We start from the raw sequence: 15,606 nt of genomic DNA, 5'->3' as shown, positions 1-15,606 counted from the left end.
ATTGGTAGTAAAATAGGTATAAATAAAAATTAAGTACCTTCAAACAAATCAAGTAAACAAAAAATGATAATAAAATAGTATGAGACGGAGGAAACATTGCTTTTGGCCAGAACGCATCAAAATTTGTGCAATTCAACGATTTTATTTATAATCTAATTTAAATCAATGATTATTATAAAGAAACTAATGGTTACACCCGGCTGCGCTCGGTAAATGGAAATTAAATGAAAACTATAAAAAAAAATATTGTTTTTTTATTAAATTTATTTTAATCGAAAATAAAAAAATATTTAACGACCGACCAATCACAAACGCCTTTGATCAATCCAGCCAATCAGAAACAACTTTGACGACAGTAAATCAGAAACGAATTACAGACGCCGTTTCAGTTTTATATATAAGGTTTTTCATTCCAAATTGGCCCTTTTTCATTTCAAATTGACCCTTTTTCATTTCAAATTAAACCTTTTAAATGTGTAATTGACATTGAAGGTCAATTCGAAATGAAAAAGGGTCAATTTGAAATGAAAAACTGTAAAAGATAAGATTATTGTATTTCAATAAAATTAGAGACGCATATCGTAATAGAATTAATCAAAAAATAATAATAAAACAAGTCAGAGAAAAAAAAGAGTCGGAGTCGGTAGATTTTCTACGACTCCGACTCCGATTGAAATGCTCTGACTCAACAGCCCTATCCTCGGTCGTTATTTGGTAAACACTAATTACAAAAATATTTGTTAATACTTTAATCGAATACATTAATGATTAACACATATCATATAGTGTTTAGTCAAATGAATAATAATTAAGGTCACAAAATAGAGAGCTTAAAACTTCTTGACTTTCGAAAAAGTAGATTTTCTCAAAATAAAGATTTTTGAATTAAAGAAACCGACGATATATTCATAGTAGCAAATCTTCCTTTGCAGAGCCGCGTCCGAGTAACAATGTGGGTCGAATTATAAAATTTGACCGACAAAACGAAACAAAAAAAATCGACACCCCTGACTCGCGTCGTAGGCGCGAAAGAGATGTCGTAAATGAGTATCGTTTTTAGAAGCCACCGAAAAGCGAAAAAGGAAAATATGAAGTGCACCGTGCCAGTTAGCCGGTTGTACATTTCAATGTCACGCCGCGTAAACAGAAGAGAGGGGTGACGTTTGTTTGGTCGGGTGTGGGGGGGGGGGGGGAGAGGGGGGTAGCGGGGGGGCTCAGGGGGCGGCGCGCCTGCCCGGGCGCTGCGGACCGCGGTCGATACGCGGCCCCCTCACTCTACATCGATTGTGTCGGTGCGGGTGAGCGAGCGAGCGCGACGTTGCCGCTCTTCCTCGTCTCTCGCTCTCCTCTCGCCCCCCGCCCCCGCCCCCGTCCCCGCTCACAACCGAGTGAGGAGAGCCGGCAACGTCGCGCGCCACGCTTCAAAACACGCCGCGTTATTTATGCGCGGACACCGCTCACGTGCGACAGACACCCTCCTCTCCGTCCCTCCCCTCCACAATCGCCCCGCGATCCGATGAATAGCTGTTTATGCCGAGACACCCATACACGCGCAACTCTGCGATTCAAATGCACCAGCTGACATGACCGGACGATATCTCCCTGCCTGCCTGCCTGCTAATTCTTCGTCTTCCACTTCTCACTCTTGCTCTGACTCGATTGTGTATTTTCGTGTCGGTCGTCGTTGCTGCATGTATGATTGATGGATTGATGGATTGATGAACCCAACCACGGCTCTTGTCCGTGGTTGGGTTCGGGATGAAATTTCATTGCGACGATTCGTTCTCAATGTAACCTGTCGTGCGAAGTACAGGCGAAAGCACATTGAGAGGCACGCGGCACGTTTTTTTTTAGATACTTTTAAACATCCAAAAAAAAACGCAAGCACGCCTAGTCATACCCGAGGCACGCAGTCCCAAAAATGTTTGTTTTAAATTTTATTTTAAAAATATTAGCCACAGTGACATTACAGAGAGCTCCAACGCGTCGCTGTGGCCAGTCATACAATCATAACATAATAATAATAACATAACATCATCATAATAATAATCAGAATCTGGAGCAACCACTTTTTTGATTTGTTCCGCTCCGACATCTAAAGTACTTGCTCCAACTCTGCTCCGTGCTCCGAATAGTTTTAATATGAATCATATTATTTATCAACTTTATTCATTATTTTATTTACATGTATATGGGATAAAAAATATAAGAACTTATTTATAGATAATTTATTTACTATATAAATATTTCATTTTTAAAATATATCATGATAATACATATAAAATACAAATAATATAATTACTGCATGGTGCATACAAGGTTGTCCCAAACTAATATAGTAGCAAGAATAGAGAAAATAATCAAGAATATAATTTGATCACGATGGAAAAAGTGTACAAATCCATTTATACAAAATAAAAAAAGTGAAAATAGTATATAAAACAAAATATTAAATTGTAAAAATACAAAAATATAACAACCCGTCAAATATTGAATTTATCATAAAATGAAAAAATATTTGAAACAAAAAACGCATTCATTTCATTTTTAAATTCTGAATGAAAGTCTAATAAAAACAAAATATTGGAGCAGTGGAGCACTATAACTTTTCGTGCTCCGGCTCCGCTCCTGCTCCGTGCTAAAACTCGTTGCTCCGCGCTCCTGCTCCACGCTCCGCTCCAAATCCCTGATAATAATAATCATTGACATTTATAATTGGTAAAATCAACAACTAATCACGATTTCTCAGGTTCCTGAACTTACTAGGTGCATAAAACTTAAATTCATTAAGAACCTGAGGATTGTGTACTATCCCATTTAATAGCTTAAAAAAGTGCTTTCCCAGAAACATAACACGACGAGACTCCAATGAGTTGAAGCTTGAGTTTGAACTTGTTGAAGTAATAAGATCGTATGTATTAACAATGAACTGGGAACGCCATTCCTTAACTGGAAGCCATGAAGACGTCCCGTGCCGTTCCTTTCAGTGTGTTTTCGCCTTAACGTTTCGTAAGCATGTCATGATTGGGTTTTAAGAATTGAAATCCGTATCAACAATTGAAGTTCGAATTGGTGATGAGCGGAGATCAGCGGTCAGGATTTTTTTATGCAAAAATGGTTCACTTCGTAAACTTTTTTTTGCTCTTTTGCTTTGTAGGACAATAGTAAACTATTTTTTGTGGGCAAAATAAACTTATTCGACGATTTCTGTTGATGAAAAAAAATCGGCGTTGGGACAATGCTTTTTGCAAAAAAATGGTTCACTATTGTCAACCATTTTTTTTTTTGCAAAAATTGCTGTTGCAAAAAGCAAAAATTGATTTTTTGCTCTCTTGTTTCCTTTACTGATGGAGAGGTCTATTTTTATTTTTAGAGCACCAAGCCAATGCTTAAGTCTAGTGATAAGCAGAGATCGGCTATGCGTGGGTTCTGCTACACGTTGTATTGTCAATTTATTGGAAAGTACATGTTTTTAGAGGCTTTTTTGCCCTCTTGCTTTGAACACTGATGGTTTTTCTAAGAAATTGACCACTACTACTTTAGTGATGTGTATAGGTCGGATGTTAACCAGAGGAATATCTTTTTGGGGCGGGACAAGTTGCCAATGAGCCGTATTGGTAACACATTATATAAATTAAATAATATGTATCTAAAAGCTAGCGTAAATATAACGAATACCGTTGTCTTCTGTCACTATCAACCTAAAAATGTCGTTGGTACCTGCATTTTTTAAGTCAGAAGTAGAATTTGGTCTTCACGGTTCAACATTAATATTATACGTCCATTTATGTGCTACTAATAATTACAATCAATAAATATATACGTTCCCTTCTTCTTTAAACAATTATTTTAATTTTATAAATTATAATAATTCTGTGAAAAAAATTTCCACGTGACTCCAATCTAAGTGCTGACTCATCACTAGAGGTAGGATAGTCACAGTGATATCCATTGTTCCATTGTTGTAAATCTTTTGTAAAAAAGGTTCGGCAAACCTTTAACAATGCATTTACAACCTTTGAACAATACGCGGCACCTTTTGGGTCCGGTGACTACTGATAACTGATAAGTAGAAGTAGGATAGTTACAGTACTATCCATTGTTCGGCAAACCTTTAACAATGCATTTACAACCTTTGAACAATACACGGCCCCCTCAGGCTCCGGTGACTACTGATAAGTCACTTATTGTTATTATATTAATTTATACAATAAGTGACTAAGTAAAGTAAAAGTAAATTTTTGTTTCAAATGTAAATAAAATCTTATTATCTTTACACACTTAGGCTCATCTAAATAATAATAAGAGTAATAAGATTGTTCTAAAATTATCGGAAAAGTATGCTAAATTAAAATCGCTCAGTGTTGCTCGGGAAGATGAAAATAGGAAAAAAATTTAGTGAGCGGTCTTTTGACGATTCTAAATTAAAAAGTCTATATCTAACATACATTAATTTTTGTATAGTAGAAAAAAATTGCCCGATACTACATACTTTCAATTATACTGTTTTTTTCCTAATTTGTACTTTTTGATATTTTTAACTCTCGGCTTATAAATTTGCTTTTTTTTTTGTTGCGTTGTAATTTTTAAAGAAAACTTAATCTTTGTTTTATTTATATTAATAATAAAAAAGTCTTTTCGACTTTGTATTCCTTTAAGTTGGGGTTACTTACAAGCCGTCACCTAAATTTTTTCACCGTAGTCGGCGGAGGAACATTTATGGGCAATTTATTTCGACGAGCATGAATGTGCGGGAATAAAAATAATATGTGGCCACAATAAACCGTTTTCTAAAAATTAGCATTTATTTTTAATCCATTGATAATATGACATTTATTATCTAGGAGACTTTTCCGGTGAAAGTGGGTTCCATAATCTTGGAGGATTATTATTTGCAATCTACAGTTCCTTTTCGATTGTGAGATTTATAAATTACGTCTTCGGTGTAATTTACGCTAAGATTTTTTCGGACTATTTGAAAAAAATGTTTCCTATTTTTTCAAAGATGGTGGGATATGTAGTAGGCCAATGAGTAAAATGCTTCATCCAAGTGGACTGTAGCCAAATTTTTGGAAAATTTAGCTCGAATGGTGTGTTTCTGCAACGTATTGGCAAAGTATGATACTATTGTCTTATCCCAGAATTAAATTTCATTTAATTCTAAGATTGAAGGTATTACGAAAAAACTTTAAAAAAATTGTCTCCTAATTTTTATATGTATACTAAATTTATGCAATTGAAACTATAAATGTTGAAGGAAAAAGTTAACGAATGATTAATTAATGATACACAAGTATTTCAAAACAGTTTTTGCTATCGAGTAATGAGAACTTCGTTAAATTTCATTTTTGTTTACTAGGCTTTCAATTTAATTATGACTTATTTTTAGGAGTTTTTTTTTTATAGAACATACTTTTTTATAGGTATGGAGTAATAATTTATTATAGTCTAGAATTGCTGATAGCTGTAAAAGTTGATGCAAATCGAATAAATTATCGACGTTAGAAGGATGTCGACATTTACTTCCACGAAAACCCTATTTTAGATTTTTCTGTAATCATACTTTTTTTATTAATTTTAAATAATTGAAAAAAAATTATATTGAACGATTTCAAATCAGAAGTTACAATAAAATAAAATTTAGCATTTTTTTATGTACCTACTTCGAATGCATTGTAGTAAAATTATTCAATTTTTCCACCTCGAACGTATGGTCTTGCATAATGGAACTGTAATGTATAATGTTTAGATTTAAATATTTACCGAAGACAAAAAAATTCATCCGTTGTATTTCGGTAAATGGGTATATATCTTATCAGTATTTATATATGAAATATTTACGATATGTATGTATAGATATAATTTTCAATCACTTCTACGCGTTCGTGCATCATTTTTTAGACCGCCATTCAACTATACGTATTCTATTATTTGATTAAAAATTTTCGTATTTTAAAATAGTTCTGCTGATTTAATTTTCATCGTATTTCATACCAATACTGAATGCATTATATTATATGTATGACAGAAACGTCAATGCGGCTAATAGTTCAACGAATACGCAAATCGAATTCATTGTTTTTGATACCAATGTTCAATGTTAAATCGTGTTATCGGAAAATTCATTGACAAAATATGTTCTCAATGTAAGAATTTTCATTGATACTTTGTTCAAATTTTATATTAAGATCGCCGACTGTCTGTTATTTTTAAATAAAAACAGATTTTCAATACATTTATATATGGCTAATTTATAGGAATGACTAAGCAATCGACATTTATTAATATAATTTAATAATTTTTGGTGTTTAAATAAATATACAAGAGTCTGCTGGGAAGAACGTGACTTTGTGCTAGAAAGTCGATTTATCCACAGTAGTCTCAAATGCCATTCTCTGATTTAACGGCTTTATCGTCAGAAATTCATTTACGATATCTTATCTTTTTTTATTTAATTCATATACTTACATTGATAAGATATTGTGATAACACCAAAATTTTCATTGATTTTATCGGAGTAATGTCCTTTACATTTTATCTGTTTGTTGAATGACAATATAAGTGCTGGAAATTTACGATAAAATTTCACACATCAAAAATCCGACGTTTACTTTCGCAATATGCAAACACGTACTTGTGTGTACGTAATTAAATTAAATAAATTTTCATAATAAGTACAAATATATTCCTAAAATTGTCCCAATTCATACAAAACATATGAATGTATGCTCGGTTTCTGTATATTTTCTCCTTATTTTAAACGATCCATAGATGAATAATGGTTACATTACATATTCCCTCCTCCGGAATGGTAAGGATTTCTGAAAGCTGGACAGTCTCAGTGAATATATTCGCGGGAAAATAATATCCCGAGAACTATCTATCGCTCGAATTGACAGTTCGTTCTTTGCTTGAATAATAAAATGGTCATATGAATTATACATTGTGAAACACCGACGAATTGTTAAACACTGATAGAATTTGAGATGAATGCGGATACCTCCATGAACATACATACATATGTGTTCATTTCTTCACAATGAACGTCTTTCGTATCATATGCGTGGTTTTACTTTTGAAATGTCTCAGTCCATTAATTGTTGCTATATGCTAAAGCGTGTTTTATTCAAGGTGAAGATTAAAAGTCAAAAACGACTAAAATAATATTTGCGCGTAACAGAATATTATGTAAAGCTGTCGATTCATTCGTAACATGCGAATAGTTTCACCACAAATATAAATAAAAAATTAAAGTTAAAGAATGCACTAAGTATTTTATGAGGTATATTTGAATATTAAATATGCGTTTTCATATGATTTTTGTTTATTTTTATATGCACGCCCGAACAATGCTTTTTTGTAGATAGTATGATAAAAAAAGCTTGTAATCACCCAATCGTATTTTTTTATAATATTTTTACATTAATCTGCCAGTAAAATTATTTGGGTGCCATTTGGCGGCCCGGCAAATAAAAAGAATACCCCTCTAAAATAGCTCGCACGACAGATTCGGTTTTTGCTCGGCAAATCAAACGTCAATGGGTTGCCAGTAACAAATATAAAATTTGACAAAAATAAATACCGACCCTAACAACCTAATCTTAAATGAATAGGGCCAACCCTAACATAACCTAACCTAACCTAACCCTTAAACAAATAAGTGTTGGCTGCTAAGATATTACGATTACCTAGTGAAAATGTAACTGGTTGTGATTTCACTGAAACGTCAAATTTTATTTTTGTTACTGGCAACCCGTTTGGCGTGTAATTTTCCGGGCGGACGCCGATTCTGTCGTGCGAGCTATTTTAGAGTTGTTAATTTGACATTAAATGTCGTTTTGACATTTGTCGTATAATTTATTTTACAGCCATGCTAAAAATATTATCCCAATTGTACATAAGTTGTTGATATTATAAATTTATTTATGGAATACTTATATATTTTATATGAATGGATATTTATATTTTTTAGACGATAAAAGTAATTGTCAACGTCACGTTATGGACAGCAAATCTTACAGTAATGTTATTTAAAGACATTGCATTGAATTATATTGTTATACTAGAATATAGTTAAATAAGAAATAATTTAATAAAAATGAATAAATAATTTTACGTCCTTACAATGTTAAAACACATTGCACGAATGCGACAGCATGCTTCTCACGCTAATGGGATCGACTATAGTTTGGCCGTTTGAATTTGAATTTAACGCTTCCCGGAAAGATGCACTAAATTGCACTGAATAGTAGCGTAGTTTCGGGAAGGTCATAATTTTCAAAGGCGCTCAAAAAGAACTTACGCAATAAAATTCCACAAAAAAAGGCTAGCACCATCGGATAAGGTACAAATACCCCTTGAAGCTTTTTTGTGGGATTCTATTGCGTTAGTTCTCCTTGAGCATCTTTTAAAATTTGGTTGTTTCAAGAGTGCAACTATCTCGAGTGCATTCTTCCGGTTACCGAATTAAACAATATGAGTATCGTTTGTATATCTCGGTAGTATTCCTGTTTACTACTAACTGATAGAAACGTATTTTCAAATGGCCAACGATTGTGCCGTCTCCGTACCATTTGGAGATTGCGTACCATTTAAATTGTCAAAAATACAAGATAACATTTTTTACCAAGACCTAGTTTTACGACCAACCTAACCTCCTTTGCCTATTTCCTCCATATGTCAGACTTCAATTATACATGTGTACGTTCACATATGTATATAAAACATCAATTGTTTTTTGTCGTGCGCATATAATTTTATTTCTCATATATTCTCCTAGTATAAATACGTAACGTTATCGAATATAGACGATCGTTCGTTGACTTTACGCGTTAAACTGACATTTGTATTATTTATATACACCGACTAGCAGCAGTACATAATAAATAGAAGAGTTGGCGCACCTTTCGTCCCACACGAATCCCACCGCGCCCATCATTTATTGCCAAAATTTTCTCATTGGCAATCGAAATCGGCCGGATCGGGCCTCGGACCTGGCAATTTTGAGAACGGTGCATTCACGGACTGGGAGATAAAAAGCGAATGTTGATAGTCATCAAAGGGGGAAGTAGCGAGCAGGATGGCCAGACCAGAGGCGCGTTTGTGTATGGCAATAAAGTATGTTGTGGTGTTGCGGCAGAGGCAGAGGCAGCAGCGCGTGAAGGGGGCGCCGGGGGGCGCGCGGGGCTCCATCGATCGTGGCCGGAGGCGCCGCCCCCTGACATTGAAATCTGGCGGACGTGCTCTCGCGGAGCCCCCCTCTTACAATCCTCGGATGTGAATACACACACACACACACATACACCCATACTTGTATATGTATGTATTACTTGCAATATCCATTCATCGACCTCATGCCCGTTTGATTGATAAGCTTGGGGGTTTCTGGGTTCCTCTACAGCCTCCTTCGGTGACCACTTCAGTCCTGATGAAAAATCACTCCCGGCTACCGACCCCACTTACGGTTCCGTACCCTTTTAAGGCTAGTCACGAGTCACGACCCTCACTCGTCTGGGATCGAACATGTGCGTGTTGTCCTATTTTATTTTCCAATTGTGCGTATCGACTGTTTTGTATGCTTGGATTGGAACTAATATCAATTTCATATTTTTACAAGCCTATTCTGTGTTTCACTTCGACGTCGATTCAGTATCTATTCCTACAGTCTTCCGATCGTTTTGATACTTTGCCATTTTGTGCGCTTTGGTCAACGATGGAAATTTAAATCATTTCTGATAGGGCTGGACACCAGCGCCTTGCCCATACAAACGTATTACATTTCTCCCTTCCTCAATTATGGCACTAGAGAAATTAATTTTTAATATGCTATGGATATCCACCATAGGCATGTTTCTGTCTTTTTATTTTTTTGATTAGTAATTTTTTATAGGAGCTAGATCTAGTAGCCACCAAACATTTATCCAGCGTGATAATTTAACGGTTGATTTTTAAAAAAATACGAAGACACAAACATAGAAAATATCTTTCTCATACCGATGATGAATTTTTTTTTAAATTGGTCCAGTTTCGGAGGAGAAAACTGGAGAATACGAAACCTCGATTATGTCGATTTAAAATAGGTATTATCTGGTCGAAGCGCAACTGTCGCATTCACTTTATATATATTGATATATATTGTCCCCTTAACTCAATATTTACATGCACTCAATATATATGTATATCGAAGAAAGGAACGACAACAAAATTAAGGTTTCGGGTATCCAGCCCTCTTAACTCGATGGTGAAAAATAATCGTAATTTTATTTTTATTTTATTTTACATAGATATATACCTGGAAGGCTTGATAGGAAGACCCCCAATGCACCTTCCTGGACAATTAATTACAAACAGAATTTTTATTACATAAATAACTATTTCGAGAAGTTGAAGAACACGTAATTAACAATTAATTAAATAATTAATCCATTGAGACATCTATGGTTTTTAGGCTTGTACATACATTTTTACAAATTGTACATACATAATACAGAAGATTTGTCTTATGGGCAATTGTCTTATGAATCATATGGGCAATTGTCTCAACTTTGACAATTGGCGGTTGACGTCTCTTCGAATGGGGGTGAGCTTCAAGTTGTAAATAACTACTGTGTGGTCTGTATCGATCGATAAATGGGACTAAAACTATTTCAGATGTAACTTATCTCACCGATGTGTATAGTTTCTTCAGATTGAAACTGATATATTTAACCGAAGTCTAACCTAGAACTAGAAATCTTCAACTAGTCATTCCGGTTTTTGTCACTGAACATTATTTAGTCTGGTGTGGACTTCATTTCTTCAGAGTTTTGGTATCGATTGTATTTCGAGAGGCTGAAGAACACGAAATCAACAATTAATTCATCCATAGACATCTATGGATTTAGACTTGTATAAATTTTTACATATTGTACATAAATCAAAATCAGATAGTTGTGACATAGCGATTAGGATGGTTTTTGCCAATTTGATGGAGGAACCGCTTCAACAATAAGATCAGATAAATTGGCACACTCTGATAGGAAACGATCGATTTGGAGTCACAAATATTCAAGCCTGACCAGCAGTATTAAAAATTAGCACGGGATCGAAACCGGTACCGCTCGGTGCTAAACATCGCACTCACCGAGCCATACTGCTAGCTAATAATATGTATTTCGTTTGTTGCCAATATTGAAGCAAATGTCTTATGAGTTTTTAAGTAATGATATTTGGTGGAAGAGATGTTTTTTTTTACTTTGACAAGATCAAAAAACAATCATCTTTAATTATGTAGGTTCAATTTTGGTTTTGCATTCGTATTTGACACATTAACACTTGCCTTACTGTGCTAATAAAAAACCGCTAGCTAATCTGTGTTTTAAGTTAAAACAAAGCAAAATCTGCGAGATTAATTATTGTAATTAGCTTTAAAAATCATTTTATAATGTATTAAACGTTGATTAATATAAAATAAGTGTAATAATTCTCCATATCTCGCACCTGTGAAGCACGTGTGCAAGGGTCTTCCCGCGAAAATAATAATTATTTCTATTGATATTATTGATCAATATTTTTATTTCTTAATATCACAATTCGAATCATACAGTATTAACGAAGAATACATAATATGTGAAGACCCTGCATTCAGTATATTTGGAGATACAAGATAAAATCCTGGTCCTGGACCTGGTCACTCGCTTTTCATCACAGTGCGGCAAGTGATAAAAAAATGTAAACTTTTAAAAGGCGCAGACAGAGTTGTTTTTTTTATAAGGTATTTATTAGCTTTTTTTTCAGATATTTTTGCACATGTAAAAGAAAACGCTAGCACGCCTGAACTATGCCATGTCAAAACTCAGCCCCTGGAGTGTTTTCGGTAATATATTTTCCTTATATTGACATAAGTAGACAGTGATCGATAACGGTGATTCCCATAATTGAAGAGCTATGATAGAACCTTTTCGAAATAATAAGATCTTACGAATTAACAATGGCATAGGACATGCCCGTTCACAGCTGGCATGTCGTGCCGTACGATTCTGTGTGTCTGCGCCTTAATGTTCGTTACACCAAAAAGTTATACGATTATAGGAAGATATTTTGAATTCTTACGCATCGTTAATGTGAACTTTGGAGTAGGAATAAATATATTTGTAGTCAAATTTTACCGGATTATACAATTTTTTGAAAAAGTCTTGGACTTATGTACATACACACATACATACATATATTAAAAATAGGTGATACCGTTTGGTTGGGATTGAAGAAGCTCGCACGCCAAAATCAGCTCTGGTTGTCTGTATTTAAAAATATCCCATTGTGAATATATGTACGTAACCAACTGGAACGTGAATCGAGTGTCGTTTCCGAATTTGGCACTTATTCAATCGATCGCCTTCCGACCGTAATAATATAATTTTTCGTCTAAGCTTACCGAGGTAAATTTGTTTTGTCTCGAAAAATATATTTTTCTAGTATTAGTGCTAGTTAATATGAAACATCGTTCCGAGAAATCGTAGCTGTATATATATTGAATATCAAAACGATTTTCAATTATGCCACCGGAATCCGTAAAGGTACCGGTCAAGGAATCCCCAATGAGGTATTTTGAATATCACAAAATATGCACAAATAGAAGCGCATTAATTTAAATACTTCTAGAAGAGTGGATCTTACATATATACATATATAGCTAAACAATTCAAAAGTATTCAACAATTCAGGATTTGTTGAATACTTGAGGTAAATACATTTATGAAATACATTTATGAAATGTATTTACCTCACTACATAAGTTGAAAATATATCAACCCTAGGTTTCTGAAAGACGGAATTCAGAAAGCGTTGTATGTATGTACTTAGTATAAGAAGCTCTTGTATGCATAGTTGAGATTAGTTAAAAACTTTGATAGCACCATTGTGGCAGTATATTTATACTTATATATCTTAAATTTGAAATTGAAAGAGCATTTAGATATTTGACCCGGATAAAATCTTTCATTTTCTATATGTGCATTAGCTGAACCCGGCATGCGTTGCAATGCCACAATAACGCATGCAATTTCCGTTCCCATTCCCGTTTCAAGTTATGGTTGGAGGTCAACTCGTGTCTCTCCAAAGCCGTGTCGTCATAAACCAACTGGTAACGTGGTTACCAACGAACACATTTCCTTGACTACACAATGACGCTTCAAACTTTCGCTTCTTTCCCGTTTTTTTTGTTATAGTAAGCTTCCCTGACATGCATACAACAAATCCTGAAAGTTCCATCGTAATCGGTTGAGTGGTTTAGGAGCCTATACGAGGCAGACAGACAAACAAACATTCAATTTTATATATATAGACAAATACAGATAAATTAGTTTCCATTGTGAAAAATTACCATTATTTTTTAAATTTTCTTCCATGTTCAAATTAAAAAAATTTCGTTGAAAAGTATCAACAATATTGTACAATATATAAAATGGTTTCATAAACAAATGAAATGGGATGCTTATTATATTTTGTTATACCCAATATAGAGGTCTTTTACATACCTAGATGATACATGCAGAGACAAATTGGTTGTTTACGGCAATTTATTCAATTATTTTCATTGAATTTATGTTATTTTATGAATCGGAACGATTTGCGACCGTTGAATAATTTATTTAATGATCTAAATTCGTCTCATTTATACTAACAGCCTAACAGGCAGTTTATAATTATCTATGTTGAAAACGAAATCACAAAGATTATTATATACGTAGTTTACGCTCAACCTTTGGTATGTACGGAATAAAAGGTTTGTTCCCCTAGAGTCTATTATGGATTACCAATCCAAAGTAACACTTTAAATAATATATTCTCTGAATTTGCGTTTTATTCATGTATTCGTTGGTCATTGTGATTCAGAAAGTTTTCCGAGCATTGAAAACTCCCGTTATTGTTGAAAAAAAAAACATGGAAATCCCACAACAACACCACTGTTTATATTTGGTATATGTATAATATGCGGTACCTGGTAGATTACTCCCCTTAATATGTGGTGCATTAGTGCTTGTTGCACCTGATCGTATTTTGCAGACAACTCTAGAGGGCAGCACTGTAGCAGTCACACCGTGACTTTCTATTTAGGTTTCGAACGCAGAACACTGGCAACGGAGCATGCCCGTGAAAATTGTGCGTTTTAGTGACCTCATCTCTGTTCTGCAGTCTGTAACTTTTCCAGCGAATATACATACATGTGGGTAATTGCATACACTTGACGACGTGGCCAATTGGCCAATTGACGACCCAGCCGGCGTATCTCGCTGGCTCAATTCGGAGGCAGTTTTTATTATTTAGAGTAGAAGTGCAAGTTTAAGAGAGTGGGTTTATGTGACAGGCGGCCAATTACCGGGAAGACAAATGCGGAAGGACTCGGTTCGACGCGTGACCTTGCCCCCTTCACCCCCTCCATCTTCCTTCTCGTCTATCGTTACCTCCGTCTTCTCCCCCTCCGACTGGTTGTACAATAATCGGGTCAAATTTAAAGAAAAGTAAGGGATTGAAACCTTGGGTCGATTGTATCTGCTTTACAAGTACGTAGTAATACCTGTATGTTACGTTTGGATGCGTATGAAAATCGATTTTCCATATACCAGCGGAACGTAATCGGGTCAGTAGTTGATTGCCATCGGGCAATACGCTATTATCAATATATTGGTCAATCGGATATGGAAATTCCGCATTACATCATACGTACATACGTGCTTGTTTTGTTTACTTTTTTTACTGGAAAAACTTCAATACATATGTATGTATGTAGTTCCGCCTTTTTCTACGTTAGCTATTTGTGAATATTTTCGTTTATCGATTTATTTTTATAATAAACTAGTGTTGTACCCGATGACATATCATCGCATGAGTGTTGGCATATTAAGTTATTAAAAATGAAAAGAAATGTGTCGTCGATCATTTTTTTTTAAGTACCCTTTAAATATATTTAATTTAATCTTTATATTTAATTGTTTAATATGAAAAAAGGTAAAAACTACCTACCTACCTGCATGTAAATAATATGAACCACCAATAGAAAAATGAATTAAATAAATTTTCAATAGATGGCGGTAAATTCTCTGCCAAGAGGAAACATTGGTAGCAAATAGCACATATAGAAGTTATTCGTATATACGTTTTGGCAGTGGTTTAGCTGTGATGTACAAATGTTTGTCGAATCGAAACGACTGTTATAGTACGGCGAGGGTTATCTCAGACAGACAGACATACAGGTTGAATATCGATATTATATAATATATATGATATATAATATAATTTGTGCACGTGTATGACCTAAGTTCTACATAGTTCCGTTTGGGGTAAAATTCTTATTTTATCGATGTGAGTGGGTAGATGTTGGACCAATATGAAAATGTGATGTCATGTGAGGCATCGACGAAGCTGGTTAACGTCGTGGCTGGGGATAACTAAATCCAATGACTTTTGGACACATGGATAGATTGATTGACTTTTCTTTTCGACGTTACCTTATTATTTTTACTTTATCTCTATTTTATTAAGATAAACGTTGATTAAGTGATATGATTCCTTTATTGGATGTTTCGCATGTATCTATAAATAAATCTATATATGGCAACACCATCCCAG

General features: G+C 34.5%; 3 protein-coding genes across 3 annotated transcripts in view; 2 read left to right on the top strand and 1 right to left on the bottom strand.

The window, feature by feature from the left end:
* LOC143920219 (queuosine 5'-phosphate N-glycosylase/hydrolase) overlaps positions 1-15,606 on the bottom strand; it is a 529,776-nt gene that overhangs the window by 40,358 nt on the left and 473,812 nt on the right. The window lies entirely within an intron of this gene.
* LOC143920231 (uncharacterized) overlaps positions 1-15,606 on the top strand; it is a 433,558-nt gene that overhangs the window by 283,360 nt on the left and 134,592 nt on the right. The gene's annotated exons all lie outside the window — the stretch shown is intronic.
* The window catches only part of Smr (nuclear receptor corepressor smrter), a 99,922-nt gene that overhangs the window by 26,636 nt on the left and 57,680 nt on the right, over positions 1-15,606 (top strand). The window lies entirely within an intron of this gene.

Source organism: Arctopsyche grandis, chromosome 12 (genome assembly GCF_051622035.1).
Source record: "Arctopsyche grandis isolate Sample6627 chromosome 12, ASM5162203v2, whole genome shotgun sequence".
Classification (NCBI taxonomy): Eukaryota; Metazoa; Arthropoda; class Insecta; order Trichoptera; family Hydropsychidae; genus Arctopsyche; species Arctopsyche grandis.
This window is presented reverse-complemented; position numbering and strand designations above follow the sequence as displayed.